This window comes from Salvelinus namaycush, chromosome 22, assembly GCF_016432855.1.
Source record: "Salvelinus namaycush isolate Seneca chromosome 22, SaNama_1.0, whole genome shotgun sequence".
Classification (NCBI taxonomy): Eukaryota; Metazoa; Chordata; class Actinopteri; order Salmoniformes; family Salmonidae; genus Salvelinus; species Salvelinus namaycush.
Window position 1 is genome coordinate 33,123,264 of NC_052328.1, and position 15,715 is coordinate 33,138,978.

Here is a 15,715-nt window from a genome sequence, read left to right on the forward strand (position 1 = left end):
AGTGTAATTAATGAGCGTGGCTGTCTTCCTGTTTCCAGTGTAATTAATGAGTGTGGCTGTCATCCTGTTTCCAGTGTAATTTATGAGCGTGGCTGTCTTCCTGTTTCCAGTGTAATTAATGAGTGTGGCTGTCTTCCTGTTTCCAGTGTAATTAATGAGCGTGGCTGTCTTCCTGTTTCCAGTGTAATTAATGAGCGTGGCTGTCTTCCTGTTTCCAGTGTAATTAATGAGTGTGGCTGTCTTCCTGTTTCCAGTGTAATTAATGAGTGTGGCTGTCTTCATGGTTCCAGTGTAATTAATGAGTGTGGCTGTCTTCCTGTTTCCAGTGTAATTAATGAGCGTGGCTGTCTTCATGGTTCCAGTGTAATTAATGAGTGTGGCTGTCTTCCTGTTTCCAGTGTAATTAATGAGCGTGGCTGTCTTCCTGTTTCCAGTGTAATTAATGAGTGTGGCTGTCTTCCTGTTTCCAGTGTAATTAATGAGCGTGGCTGTCTTCCTGTTTCCAGTGTAATTAATGAGTGTGGCTGTCTTCATGGTTCCAGTGTAATTAATGAGTGTGGCTGTCTTCCTGTTTCCAGTGTAATTAATGAGCGTGGCTGTCTTCCTGTTTCCAGTGTAATTAATGAGTGTGGCTGTCTTCCTGTTTCCAGTGTAATTAATGAGCGTGGCTGTCTTCCTGTTTCCAGTGTAATTGATGAGTGTGGCTGTCTTCCTGTTTCCAGTGTAATTAATGAGTGTGGCTGTCTTCATGGTTCCAGTGTAATTAATGAGTGTGGCTGTCTTTCTGTTTCCAGTGTAATTAATGAGTGTGGCTGTCTTCATGGTTCCAGTGTAATTAATGAGTGTGGCTGTCTTCATGGTTCCAGTGTAATTAATGTGTGGGGCTATCTTCCTGTTTCCAGTGTAATTAATGAGTGTGGCTGTCTTCATGGTTCCAGTGTAATTAATGAGTGTGGCTGTCTTCCTGTTTCCAGTGTAATTAATGAGTGTGGCTGTCTTCATGGTTCCAGTGTAATTAATGAGTGTGGCTGTCTTCATGGTTCCAGTGTAATTAATTGGTGGGGCTGTCTTCCTGTTTCCAGTGTAATTAATGAGTGTGGCTGTCTTCCTGTTTCCAGTGTAATTAATGAGCGTGGCTGTCTTTCTGTTTCCAGTGTAATTAATGAGTGTGGCTGTCTTCCTGTTTCCAGTGTAATTAATGAGCGTGGCTGTCTTCCTGTTTCCAGTGTAATTAATGAGTGTGGCTGTCTTCCTGTTTCCAGTGTAATTAATGAGTGTGGCTGTCTTCCTGTTTCCAGTGTAATTAATGAGCGTGGCTGTCTTCCTGTTTCCAGTGTAATTAATGAGTGTGGCTGTCTTCCTGTTTCCAGTGTAATTAATGAGCGTGGCTGTCTTCCTGTTTCCAGTGTAATTAATGAGTGTGGCTGTCTTCCTGTTTCCAGTGTAATTAATGAGTGTGGCTGTCTTCCTGTTTCCAGTGTAATTAATGAGTGTGGCTGTCTTCATGGTTCCAGTGTAATTAATGAGTGTGGCTGTCTTCCTGTTTCCAATGTAATTAATGAGCGTGTCTGTCTTCATGGTTCCAGTGTAATTAATGAGTGTGGCTGTCTTCCTGTTTCCAGTGTAATTAATGAGCGTGGCTGTCTTCCTGTTTCCAGTGTAATTAATGAGTGTGGCTGTCTTCCTGTTTCCAGTGTAATTAATGAGCGTGGCTGTCTTCCTGTTTCCAGTGTAATTAATGAGTGTGGTTGTCTTCATGGTTCCAGTGTAATTAATGAGTGTGGCTGTCTTCCTGTTTCCAGTGTAATTTATGAGCGTGGCTGTCTTCCTGTTTCCAGTGTAATTAATGAGCGTGGCTGTCTTCCTGTTTCCAGTGTAATTAATGAGTGTGGCTGTCTTCCTGTTTCCAGTGTAATTAATGAGCGTGGCTGTCTTCCTGTTTCCAGTGTAATTAATGAGTGTGGCTGTCTTCCTGTTTCCAGTGTAATTGATGAGTGTGGCTGTCTTCCTGTTTCCAGTGTAATTAATGAGTGTGGCTGTCTTCATGGTTCCAGTGTAATTAATGAGCGTTGCTGTCTTTCTGTTTCCAGTGTAATTAATGAGTGTGGCTGTCTTCCTGTTTCCAGTGTAATTAATGAGCGTGGCTGTCTTCCTGTTTCCAGTGTAATTAATGAGTGTGGCTGTCTTCCTGTTTCCAGTGTAATTAATGAGTGTGGCTGTCTTCCTGTTTCCAGTGTAATTAATGAGCGTGGCTGTCTTCCTGTTTCCAGTGTAATTAATGAGTGTGGCTGTCTTCCTGTTTCCAGTGTAATTAATGAGCGTGGCTGTCTTCCTGTTTCCAGTGTAATTAATGAGTGTGGCTGTCTTCCTGTTTCCAGTGTAATTAATGAGTGTGGCTGTCTTCCTGTTTCCAGTGTAATTAATGAGTGTGGCTGTCTTCATGGTTCCAGTGTAATTAATGAGTGTGGCTGTCTTCCTGTTTCCAATGTAATTAATGAGCGTGTCTGTCTTCATGGTTCCAGTGTAATTAATGAGTGTGGCTGTCTTCCTGTTTCCAGTGTAATTAATGAGCGTGGCTGTCTTCCTGTTTCCAGTGTAATTAATGAGTGTGGCTGTCTTCCTGTTTCCAGTGTAATTAATGAGCGTGGCTGTCTTCCTGTTTCCAGTGTAATTAATGAGTGTGGTTGTCTTCATGGTTCCAGTGTAATTAATGAGTGTGGCTGTCTTCCTGTTTCCAGTGTAATTTATGAGCGTGGCTGTCTTCCTGTTTCCAGTGTAATTAATGAGCGTGGCTGTCTTCCTGTTTCCAGTGTAATTAATGAGTGTGGCTGTCTTCCTGTTTCCAGTGTAATTAATGAGCGTGGCTGTCTTCCTGTTTCCAGTGTAATTAATGAGTGTGGCTGTCTTCCTGTTTCCAGTGTAATTGATGAGTGTGGCTGTCTTCCTGTTTCCAGTGTAATTAATGAGTGTGGCTGTCTTCATGGTTCCAGTGTAATTAATGAGTGTGGCTGTCTTCCTGTTTCCAGTGTAATTAATGAGTGTGGCTGTCTTCATGGTTCCAGTGTAATTAATGAGTGTGGCTGTCTTCATGGTTCCAGTGTAATTAATGTGTGGGGCTATCTTTCTGTTTCCAATAAAGCCTGCTAACAATCCTCTGAGCTCCAGCCAGGCACATGTGGCAGCTGGCATGCCTGTCCCAGGCCTACATTCAGGCCCAGGCCCAGACCCCTACGTCCCGGGACACCCAGAGTAGCCCACCACCACCGGTCCACGACCGGTCCACCACCGGTCCACCACTGGGCATGCAGCGAGACAACTGGAGCCAGCACTGGAGAAGAGAGAGCAGCCCGCTGCTCAGCACAGATAGAGTGCATTCTGAAAATGTCAGACCCTTTGATGTTTTTCCACATTTTGTTACGTTAGAGCTTTATTCTGAAATGGATTTAATTACTTTTTTTCCTCATCAAACTACTCACAATACCCCATAATGACAAAGAGAAAACAGGGTTGATTAATTGTTTGCAGAATAGTTTTTTTTATGGAAATTCCTTATTTACCTAAGTATTCAGACCCTTTCCTATGAGACTCAAAATTGAGCTTAGGTGCATCCTGTTTCCATTGATCATCCTTGAAATGTTTTTACAACTTGATTGGAGTCCATCTGTGGTAAATTCAATTGATTGTATATGACTTGAAAAGGCACACACCAGTCTATATAAGGTCCCACAGTTGACAGTGTATGTCAGAGCAAAAACCAAGCCATGAGGTCGAAGGAATTTTCCGTAGACCTACAAGACAGGATTGTGTCGATGCACAGATCTGGGGAAGGGTACCAAAACATTTCGGGAGGATTGAAGGTCCCAAAGAAAACAGTGGCCTCCATCATTCTTAGATGGAAGCAGTTTGGAACCACCAAGAGTCTTCCTAGAGCTGACCGCACGGCCAGAGTGAGCAATCGGGGGAAAAAGGCCTTGGTCAGGTAGGTGAGCAAGAACCCGATGGTCACTCTGACAGAGCTCCAGAATTCCTCTTTGGAGATGGCAGAACCTTCTAGAAGGACAACCATCTCTGCAGCACTCCACCAATCAGGTCTTTATGGTAGAGTGGCCAGAAGGAAGCCACTTCTCAGTAAAAGGCACATGACAGCCCGCTTGGAGTTTTCCAGAAGGCACCTAAGGTACTGAGACCATGATAAACAAGATTATTTGGTCTGATGAAACCAAGATTGAACTCTTTCACCTGAATGCCAAGCATCACATCTGGAGGAAACTTGGCACCATCCTTTCGTGTGAAGCACGTTGGTGGCAGCATCATGCTGTGGGGATGTTTTTCAGCGGCAGGGACTGGATTACTATTCAGGATCGAGGGAAAGATGAACGGAGCAAAATATAGAGAGACCCTTGATGAAAACCTGTTCCAGAGCGCTCAGGACCTCAGACTGGGGTGAAGGTTCACCTTCCAACATGACAACAACCCTAAGCACACAGCCAAGACAACACAGGAGTGGCTTAGGTACAATTCTCTGTATGTCCCTTAGTGGCCCAGCTAGAGCCCGGTCTCTGGAGAGACCTGAAAATAGCTGTGCAGCGATGCTCCCATCCAACCTGATAGATTTTGAGAGGATCTACAAAGAATGGGAGAAACTTCCCAATTACAGGTGTTCCAAGCTCGTAGACTCGAGGCTGTAATCGCTGCCAAAGATGCTTCACCAAAATACTGAGTATGTAAATGATATATTCCGTTTTCTAATTTTTAATACATTTGCAAAATGTCTAAAAAGCTGTTTTTGCTTCGTCATTATGGGGTATTGTGTGTAGATTGATGAGGGAAAAATGTTTATTAATCTATTTTAGAATAAGGCTGTAATGTCACAAAATGTGGAAAAGTCAAATGATCTGAATACTTTCCGAATGCACTGTATTTGAGTCAGTCATGTTGCTTCCCTCTTTTCAGCCTCACCTACCACTGGTCTGTTTTACTCTTTCTCAGCTCCCTCAAATTCATGTTATTGTTCCTGAACATATCTCAATGAACGTTGTGGTTGCTGAACATATCTCAACTAACGTTATGGTTGCTGAACATATCTCAATGAACGTTATGGTTGCTGAACATATCTCAATGAACGTTATGGTTGCTGAACATATCTCAACTAACGTTATGGTTGCTGAACATATCTCAACTAACGTTGTGGTTGCTGAACATATCTCAACTAACGTTATGGTTGCTGAACATATCTCAATGAACGTTATGGTTGCTGAACATATCTCAATGAACGTTATGGTTGCTGAACATATCTCAACTAACGTTATGGTTGCTGAACATATCTCAACTAACGTTATGGTTGCTGAACATATCTCAACTAACGTTATGGTTGCTGAACATATCTCAACTAACGTTATGGTTGCTGAACATATCTCAACTAACGTTGTGGTTGCTGAACATATCTCAATGAACGTTATGGTTGCTGAACATATCTCAACTAACGTTATGGTTGCTGAACATATCTCAATGAACGTTGTGGTTGCTGAACATATCTCAACTAACGTTATGGTTGCTGAACATATCTCAACTAACGTTATGGTTGCTGAACATATCTCAACTAACGTTATGGTTGCTGAACATATCTCAACTAACGTTATGGTTGCTGAACATATCTCAACTAACGTTATGGTTGCTGAACATATCTCAATGAACGTTATGGTTGCTGAACATATCTCAACTAACGTTATGGTTGCTGAACATATCTCAATGAACGTTATGGTTGCTGAACATATCTCAACTAACGTTATGGTTGCTGAACATATCTCAATGAACGTTATGGTTGCTGAACATATCTCAACTAACGTTATGGTTGCTGAACATATCTCAATGAACGTTATGGTTGCTGAACATATCTCAATGAATGTTATTGATTTTTTTTTTTTTTTTTTTTTTTTTTACAAATGAAATGTTTCATATATAATATGAAATGATACATAGATTACATACTGTGATTAAATGTAGAATGAATTTATTTATTTGTTTATTTCATTGAGTGAGTGTGGCATTCTTAGTTATACTTTTATTTATGGGTAAAATAAAATTAAAATAATTGGGCAACATAAAGTCTTCAGGAGGTGGAGTCAGATTAAAATCAGGAAATTCAAAAAGGCCTAAAGATATGTAACACTACCCAGCTCCCGTCTTTCCTTTCTAATTTGACTTGAAATGCTGCAAGGAAACTCCACGACCAAACATAAGTGAATAATTCAGTAAAACACCTTCAGCCTCTTTCAAACAAATTCACAAAATCAAAGTGGTACTTACAAATAATTATGCTGATGTTTTTAAATCCGAATAAGTACGAAAACAACAGTGAAAGTTATCCCCCAATTTGCCGAGCGCTCTGATAGGAGGGGAAGTATATGTTTACCTTGTGATTAGGACAATGTTACTGTGGTGGAGCAGTACATTCAAACCATTCAGCCAGGTTGGCCCAGACTACATCAGGCACTCCTGGTGAACACTATAGACCCTTGTCTAGTTTGTTTTCATTTCATGGTTCCTTCAAACTTAACTAAACCTTCACATGTAATTACACATAATTCTGTATGTTTTTGTGTCCATTTCCTTCAAACAAATAAAGATAGACTATGAAGTGAGCGTATTATGGTAACCCTATGGCACACAGAAGGCTCACATAGAAAGGCCTGAAAGGGTGTCTTATTTATGCAAAGTTAAGAAGGTAAAAGAAACATTATCCAGTCTGTTCTTAAATGACATGAAGAATGCCATGTCGGAGAGAGGTTCACAGTTCTGTGTTGCCACGGCATGAAAACATCAGAGTAAATATTATGTGTGAAAAGTTCCTCATAATCAAGTAGTATTGTGGTTATGTCTGACTGTCTCACTCTCCTCTCAGAGGAAGATTATTAAATGATGAACCTAGACTCCAAAACAGAGGAGTGGTGTTGGATGTTCTAACGTGCTGCATTTATCTCTGCATTCCTCTATGCGATGTTTCTCTGCATAGATCTCTGCAACAGAAAAACCTCTCTTATTTGCCCTTCTACTGTTTTTTGCCACTCAGACAATGCCATGAAATTCCAGTGACGCTTTGGCACTATGCCATGAAGGCCCTGAAACATGCTACATAAGGAAACGTGTGTGTGTGTGTGTGTGTGTGTGTGTGTGTGTGTGTGTGTGTGTGTGTGTGTGTGTGTGTGTGTGTGTGTGTGTGTGTGTGTGTGTGTGTGTGTGTGTGTGTGTGTGTGTGTGTGTGCGCGTGTGCGTGCGTGCGTGCGTGCGTGCGTACCTTGAGATCTGGGCAGTGTCACCGTGGACATTGAGGGATGTAAGCAATTTCCAATTCTCAAAACCCTACTTTACCGTAGTTAAACATATTACATGCCGATCGCCAGCACCCTTGTCCTTTCTCCTCCAATCTGTGAAATATGGACCCTCCCACAGCGCAAGCTATTTTATAACCTGCCTGCAATTAACCAATCATCATCATCATAGTCTTCATTGTCATAGACACACAAAACACACATGGGTGATCCACATCCCACCATAGTTTCCACCATGTTGGTTTAATTTGTTTTCATTACATTTTTCTTAAAGAGAGAAGCTCACCAAATATGCAGGCAATCATACTGTATGTGATGTAATTGCGAAAGGTCTATTTTGACATTATATGGATATGGAGTGAATGGGAAAATGAAGATACAACTGACATTATTGGTTAAAAAACATGTGTGCTTTACTGAGAAAGGTACCATGTTACCTATAGATCTGGGCCTACCAAAGATAGTTAGTCGAGAGTGACCCCAGACTGTGTTGCATGTCAAATATACCAACAACACATACAACTCATGACCTTTTTATAGGGATCAGTGCAGGTGCCCTGGTATATAGCCTCGTTATTGTTATGTACATTTATTGTGTTGCTTTTTTTCTCTTTTATTTAGTAAATGTTTTTCTTGACTCTATTTCTTGAACTGCATTGTTGGTTAAGGGCTTGTAAGTAAGCATTTCACGGTACGGTCTATCTAAACCTGTTGTATTCGGCGCATGTGGAGAGGGAAGTTAGACAGTGGTAACCACTAACAACAGTATTTGTGCCTCAAAGCCTCTCTCTCTGTCCAAACAATAGAAAAAAAGACCAGAAAGAGACTGAACAGATAGAGAGGAGATAGAACACAGGTAACAGACACAGAGAAGATAGAACACAGGTAACAGACACAGAGAAGATAGAACACAAGAAACAGACACAGAGAAGATAGAACACAGGTAACAGACACAGAGGATATAGAACACAGGTAACAGACACAGAGAAGATAGAACACAGGTAACAGACACAGAGAAGATAGAACACAGGTAACAGACACAGAGGAGATAGAACACAGGTAACAGACACAGAGAAGATAGAACACAGGTAACAGACACAGAGGAGATAGAACACAGGTAACAGACACAGAGGAGATAGAACACAGGTAACAGACACAGAGGAGATAGAACACAGGTAACAGACACAGAGGAGATAGAAAACAGTGGAGTGCGTCACATAATAAAATATGATTAGAAAACATCTCATCTCTGATTTTGCCTGACATTGATGAATGACAGACTCAGCTTCTGCAGTCTGGTATCAGTAGATTGCGTTCTTTCGATTTCAATGACAAAAACATTTCCTTTGTGTCTGTTTGTGGGACAGTACACAAACTCTCAATCACAAAACTTGATTTAAGGATCCATAAAATTGGAAACTAGTCATGGTCTGCACTGAGAAATAGTCATATTTTCTAGAGATAATTACAGTGTCATTTAGGCTTGATTCATTGTTTGAGGAATCGTACCGATGTGGCAGTTAGTCTTCTTTTGAAAGTTATCCCTCAGTTAATTTTGCTTTGTGACATTCAAATGTCCTGTCCCAAGGCTAAAGAGATTGTCCTTGCATGTCTATCGCATCACAAACATCACCTCAGAGCATTTCAGTTGCTTGAGACATCTGGAGTGGCTAGATTCATGACTCAATGACATAACCATTATTCTAGATTTAACATCTCAGGGACTGGGTAAATTGAGTTTCTCAGACCTAACATTAAACATGATCTCTCAGATTACAGATAATACTTTCTTTGGCCTTGACAGCTTGGACACCCTCATGTTGCGAGAAAACCCCCTTGTAAATATCGACGTGTCTGCATTCATCCACCTCACTTTGCTGAAGAACATAGATTTACGGGACTTTCTCCCTCCTCCGGGTGAGGTGGAAAACAGTGTGAATGTGACACATATATTTGGTTCCATCCCTCAAGGCCTGACTCATTTGAACATTTCCTCCATTGGGTACCCCCTTACAATCATCATTGGCAGAAACAGCACCCTCGTCACCAAAACCACTGTCTCCAGGTCATCTTCAAGTCACTGCTAGGTAAAGCCCCGCCTTATCTCAGCTCACTGGTCACCATAGCAGCACCCACCCGTAGCACGCGCTCCAGCAGGTATATCTCACTGGTCGCCCCCAAAGCCAATTCTGCCATTAGTCGCCTCTCCTTCCAGTTCTCTGCTGCCAATGACTGGAACAAACTGCAAAAATATCTGAAGCTGGAGACTCTTACCTCCCTCACTAGCTGTAAACACCAGCTGTCAGAGCAGCTCACAGATCACTGCACCTGTACATAGCTCATCTGTAAATAGCCCATCCAATCTACCTCTTCCCCATACTGTATTTATTTATTTATCTTGCTCCTTTGCACCCCAGTATCTCTACTTGCACATTCATCTTCTGCACACCCTACCATTCCAGTGTTTAATTGCTATATTGTAATTACTTCACCACCATGGCCTATTTATTTCCTTACCTCTCTTATCCTACCTTATTTGCACATGCTGTATATAGATTTTTCTACTGTATTATTGACTGTATGTTTGTTTGTTTATTCCATGTGTAACTCTGTGTTGTTGTATGTGTCAAACTGCTTTGCTTTGTCTTGGCCAGGTCACAGTTGTAAATGAGAACTTGTTCTCAACTAGCCTACCTGGTTAAATAAAGGTGAAATAAAAATAAATAAAAATAAAACAGAGACATGCCCAGGTCATCATGTATCACCTTGGGGAGGCAGAGCTAACATGCAAGAATGAAAATGCTATCCAGAACTGTAATAGGTACTCAAAGGCCAACTGTTCCCTAGACGTGGGCTTTGTCCTGTTCATCTGCAACTCCATGGGCCTTCTCCTCTTCATGCTGGTGGTGCTGCTCCATTTTCTGGCCGGGGACTACCTGCTGGCCCTCGGACACATCGCCCGCAGCTGTCTGGAGGAGGCCATGTAGAGGCCTTTGTGTCGTTCAGCAGGAGAGACAAACGCTGGGTGGTGGAGAAGCTGCTGCCAGGCATGGAGCAGAGGAGGCCCCCATTCCTGTGTCTCAGCTTGCACAGCAGGGACTTCCTGCTGGGGAAGGACATCATGACAACATCACAGACAGCCTCTACGGCAGCCGCTACTCCCTGAGTCGTCACTACCTGTGCAGTAACTGGTGCTCTTTAAAGCTACGCCTGGCCACCCTCCGTCTGCTGGTGGAGCACAGGAACATCCTCATCCTGGTCTTCCTGGAGGACATCCCCCTCGGCAACTGTCAGTCCAGCACCGTCTGGCAAGACGGGTCAAGACCAGGACCTATCTGGACTGGCCCCAGGACTCAGCCTTGCAGCCTCCCTTCTGGGACCGCGTGTCGACCAAACTGGCTGCTCCAGGGCCTGTGTGAACAACCTGGTATCAAATCCAGGTTGTCAGAGGTACTCAAGACTCTTGGCCCACTGAGCTAAAACCTTGATATCTTTAAGAGCTAACCCAATGATTGCTCTTAGGCAAGATTACTCCTCACCTGAAAGTAATTCATGATTTCATACCATAGCATTACTCATCACCTGAATTAAATATCACCTGAAAGGAATTCATTAATTCATAACATAGCATTAAGAAATCTTTACATTTTAGTAGGTATAAAGAAGCAAACAAACTAATGAAACAAACCATTTTCTCAAGCTAATTGTTAATTTTAGAAATGAGGACTATTTTTCTCAGGCTAATTGTTCATATTAGTAACAAGTTAAAATCACATGTAAATGTTTACATTAGCACATTTTTTAAGGCTGCTTGTTCAAGTTTGTAAAGGAATAAAATGTACACAAGATTATTGACTCAAGTTAAAACAACCTATTTGGAATATCTAATAAGTGTATATGTATCAGGTGTCACCAACCCAAAATATGGATTGATTTGTTTGGTTAGTTACAGTTTAGCATTGGCATCATTGAGTGCAAAATAATGAGAGTGGTAGAATACTGCCAGCATGGTAACATCCTGGTGCCACAAGGTGGGAGAGAAGGCCAACCAGGCGTGTGGCAGAGGAGCACAGCTTGACCCTGCAGATGATTCTTTACAGTAACACATGGGAATGTGTGTACTGCTGGCCAATGCTGGCAGAAGCCCCTACAGCCCGGCCAGCTGCCAACTGACACTGGGATAGAATGGATACATGAGAGAGGCAGGCTTAGTGTGTCTTTTATGATGACTTGAGTAAGCACTGAGCAGGAGGCCTGGTTACCCAAAGCAGAGAGGTAGGCAGAGTGGGTAATTACTTTAAAGAGGGCCTGAGGGCTTCATTACAATATCACAACAAACAATGATGCTGCTCCTCTGAAGTAACCATGAGAGGCAGGGCACGCACCAATAAACCTAATGACCAACACGAAACAGTCAGGAACATTGACTGCTATACATACATATTTACACCATTAGAATGAGTTGCATCATTGTTCCGTATTACTGGTGACACATATAAACCAATAGAGTAAAACAGTTTCCTCACAACCACTTTAAGGATCAGTAAACTTGACCTGGTAATTCCTCTCTCTCTCAATACAAGTAATTATAATAATAATAATAATAATGACAATAATAATAATAATATTTGAATTGTCATTGTACTGTAATTATAATTATTTAAAATAATTGTATTGCCATAATATATCTTGCAGAAACGGTTGTGTAATTGTTGCTGTCATATTCAGACGTTTAAGTTTGGGGAGAAATTCACTTGACATTTGTAACTAATTTAAACTGTTCATTTTATTGTTGTAATAAAACACCTAGGTCAATATATTTAGGTCAACATATGCATGCATCTTTCTTCCTTTGTCTCAAAATAATATCGCAATTATTTCGCATTTCAAATGTTAGTCTAAACATTTAGCAAAATATAACAGATTTTTAATTTGTTAATCCATTATTCCCGAATTTATTACTGACGTTTTTTTAATCATTTATTTTTTAAAGTAATTATTCTGAGTGAAAATAACCTAATTTAAAATGAATGCAGATATTGTTCACTAGATTGCGTTACCTAAGCTGCTATGGTTATTCAATGTCTTTTGAAATCGAATGCATCCAGTGTTCGCCAACATAGCAAAAACAGTGAGATTTCATGACACGGTGATCTGAAATCTGTCCGTTAGCAGTGCTTAAAGGATTACGGTTAAAAAGCAAATGAATCCACAGTGCAACAGTGCAAATTGGACAGGTTGCTATGGCAAGCTCTTCATCAGACAAAAAGCCGGAGTGGAATTACACCGCTGTGGCCTCACCTCTGCTCAATAGTCACCGCAAAGGCGATGTCCCAGACACCAACGGCCCTTATGTGTGTACTATCTGGACTCGAACACTTCATTCACGAAGTCGTTTATCTGTGACAGCCAGAGATTGGCTATGAGTGACATGGGAAACTCAGGTAGACCCATGCCAGAACGACTGTATACCGACAGTATACCGACTGCAATGGCCTAATTATTGTGTTTCTGTTGTAGATTTTTTTTAAATTAAAATTACATTTCTTATCACATATATTCGGGAAAAAAACAATATTACCGATAGCATTAAAAGAGTATGCCATATTGATTTTTAATAATGACATGTTGTGTTTTCATCAAAATAGGCTATTTCATGTTCTAAAATAATGATCTGCAGATAAAAACATTGAATAACTTTACAACCTCTGTATGATTCTCAAACACCATGACTTCAGCTAGAGACAACCAAACCCTTTTACACATTATACTCACCATGCAGACACTCTCCAGAACAGTTGTCAACCATTATGATACATGAACCTCACACTTAGACAACTTTTTTAAGCATTGCATTTTGTTATTTACGCATTATCAAAGCCAAATAATTGAATGTTGAGAGAGAGAGAGAGAGAGAGAGAGAGAGAGAGAGAGAGAGAGAGAGAGAGAGAGAGAGAGAGAGAGAGAGAGAGAGAGAGAGAGAGAGAGAGAGAGAGAGAGAGAAACAGAGAACTGGCATTCATCTGTCTGTATAATGGCATCAAATGGATTCATAAAAAGCTAAGGAGATTACTCTCTTCACAATAATGCCACGTTTAGATGAGTTCACTAACAGTTGTTAAAACACACCCTAGTGATTTAACCTATCAACATAAATAGTCTTTCTCCTTCTCTGTATCAGCTGTAGGGAATTAAGTGTATTAGGTTTCAAGGCTGCCTGGCCAAATCCCTCCATTTCTCTCTCTCTCTCAATTCAATTTCAATTTAAGGGCTTTATCTTTCTCTCTATCTCTCATCAAGCGGCACATGTTGTTGGAGTCAGTGGACCCTCGTTAGGTTTAATCCAGCAAAGACAAGGCCACACCGGTTTAAGTAGTCTGAGGCGGCTGGATGAGGGGAACAGGGCCAGGCCAAGGGGGTTGCTCGTAGGGGGGCCGAGGGGGCTGCAGCACAGAACAGGACCTTAATTCAATTTGAGAAAGTCTGTTTTTACAGAAGCAAAGAGTTACCAGGAGTGGCAGGAGAGCCCATCACACATGTAAGGGGTCCAGGTTAGGAACACCCCATCACTCTCTACGGGATCCAGATTAGAAACTCACTATCACACATGTAAAGGATCCAGATTAGGAACACCCCATCACTATGTAAGGGATCCAGATTAGGAAAGCCCCATCACACTGTAAGGGACGCAGATTAGTAACACCCCATCAAACTGTAAGGGATTCAGATTAGGAACACACCATCACACAGTAAGGGGTCCAGATTAGGAACACCCTACCACACCGTAAGGGGTCCAGATTAGGAACACCCCATAATATATGTAAGGGGTCCATATTAGGAACACCCCATTATACTGTAATGGGTCCAGATTAGGAACACTCCTCTCCTCAGGAAAGCACAATCCCCCAGCTCAGTTAGTGGATTAGTAAAGATTTTTTAGAACAACCCGCCATCATTCAGTCTTTCAATCAGTCATTCAACAGAACATGATAATGATCAATGAATTGTGTAGTCAAACGTTGATCTAAGTGTATCCAGATATGCAGTAGAAAATGCAGTATTGTCTTGTTTACTGGACAGCATTGTAGTACAGTTGGAGTTTTGCCCTTGGGGTAATTCTAATTGACAAGAAGGGGGGCCTATGTCTGCTGCAATACATTATACATGAGCAAATCCATTATACATGAGAAAATCCATTATTCATGAGGTATCGTATTTAAGTACCTTAATATATAATAGTATACAGCATTCTGAGAATGTGGACAATTAATCCAATATCAGCTCATAACATTTATTGAAGATACATAATATAATCAAGTTATTTAAACAATTTCAGAATTACAGACAAACAGCCGCCAAAAGGAAACAGCAGTGCAATCCCTTACAGCAAGTTGTTTATTAATGATAAAAATATCAATATCCACAACCCCAGAGACGAAGTTAGTGCGTTTAATTACAGATAAAGGCCTATGGTGAGTCTGAGCGAGTAGTGAGGTTCTCCACAGAGACCCAAGGCAATATGTTTTATATTTGCATACAGCTGGCGGAGAGTGAGTGAGTAATAAGCATATTGAGCATATTAAACAACCCCCTAGGACTGTGTACGGTATTCATCTACCCTCAGGGTTACTGTGTACCTTAGGGGAGAAGATTACCCACAACCCCAACATCACATGGAGGCAAAGTCACAGAGGTCTCAGAGGCATGGTTGTGTAGATACTGGCCTATCGCTTTCAGATTAATCACCATTTGATCTGCTCGTTTCCTGCCATTGATCAAGCCCCACCCGACCGCTCAGCTGAAGGACTCGGAGAAACCTGATCGTAAGAGAGTGACGGAATTAAAGAATGAGAGGAAGGAGAAGAGAAGGGTAAAGTCACTCACCACTGCACCCTCTCGCCATTCCCTCTCCATGTTTGCTCATCTTTAAACCCCATCATGTGCAGACAGAGCTAGAATATGTCTGTGTTTCATGATAATCTCTATAAAGCCTTTTCTATATGGGTATCTCCCTTCCTCCTGTCACCTGACTCCCTTGGCTGATACTTCTTCCTGTCACCTGACTCCCCTGACTGAAACTTTTACAAAATCAGTATTTTTCACCTCTCCAGTCCTTTCCTGTCTACAGCATGTTTCTCATCCTCTCTAGCTGGCTGTTGCTACATTTCTCTTTGATTCTGTGTTAAATGGAGGATGCCAGGTCTTCCACTGAAACAGATGGTTGCAGAGTTTCAGTTATATATCCTGGAGACTCTTTTTAGACTTACACCTATTTCTAAGATGTTCTAAGTTATTGCTCGCATAGCCACAGACTTCAAATCTATCACCTCCCAAGTAAAACGATCAGTTACCATCCCACTAAGCCATCTAGTCAAGGTAACGAACTG

General features: G+C 41.4%; 1 pseudogene; it reads left to right on the forward strand.

The window, feature by feature from the left end:
* The first annotated feature begins 3,173 nt into the window (after positions 1 to 3,173).
* On the forward strand, positions 3,174 to 10,747 carry LOC120017850 (annotated as a pseudogene).
* The last annotated feature ends 4,968 nt before the right edge of the window (positions 10,748 to 15,715 follow it).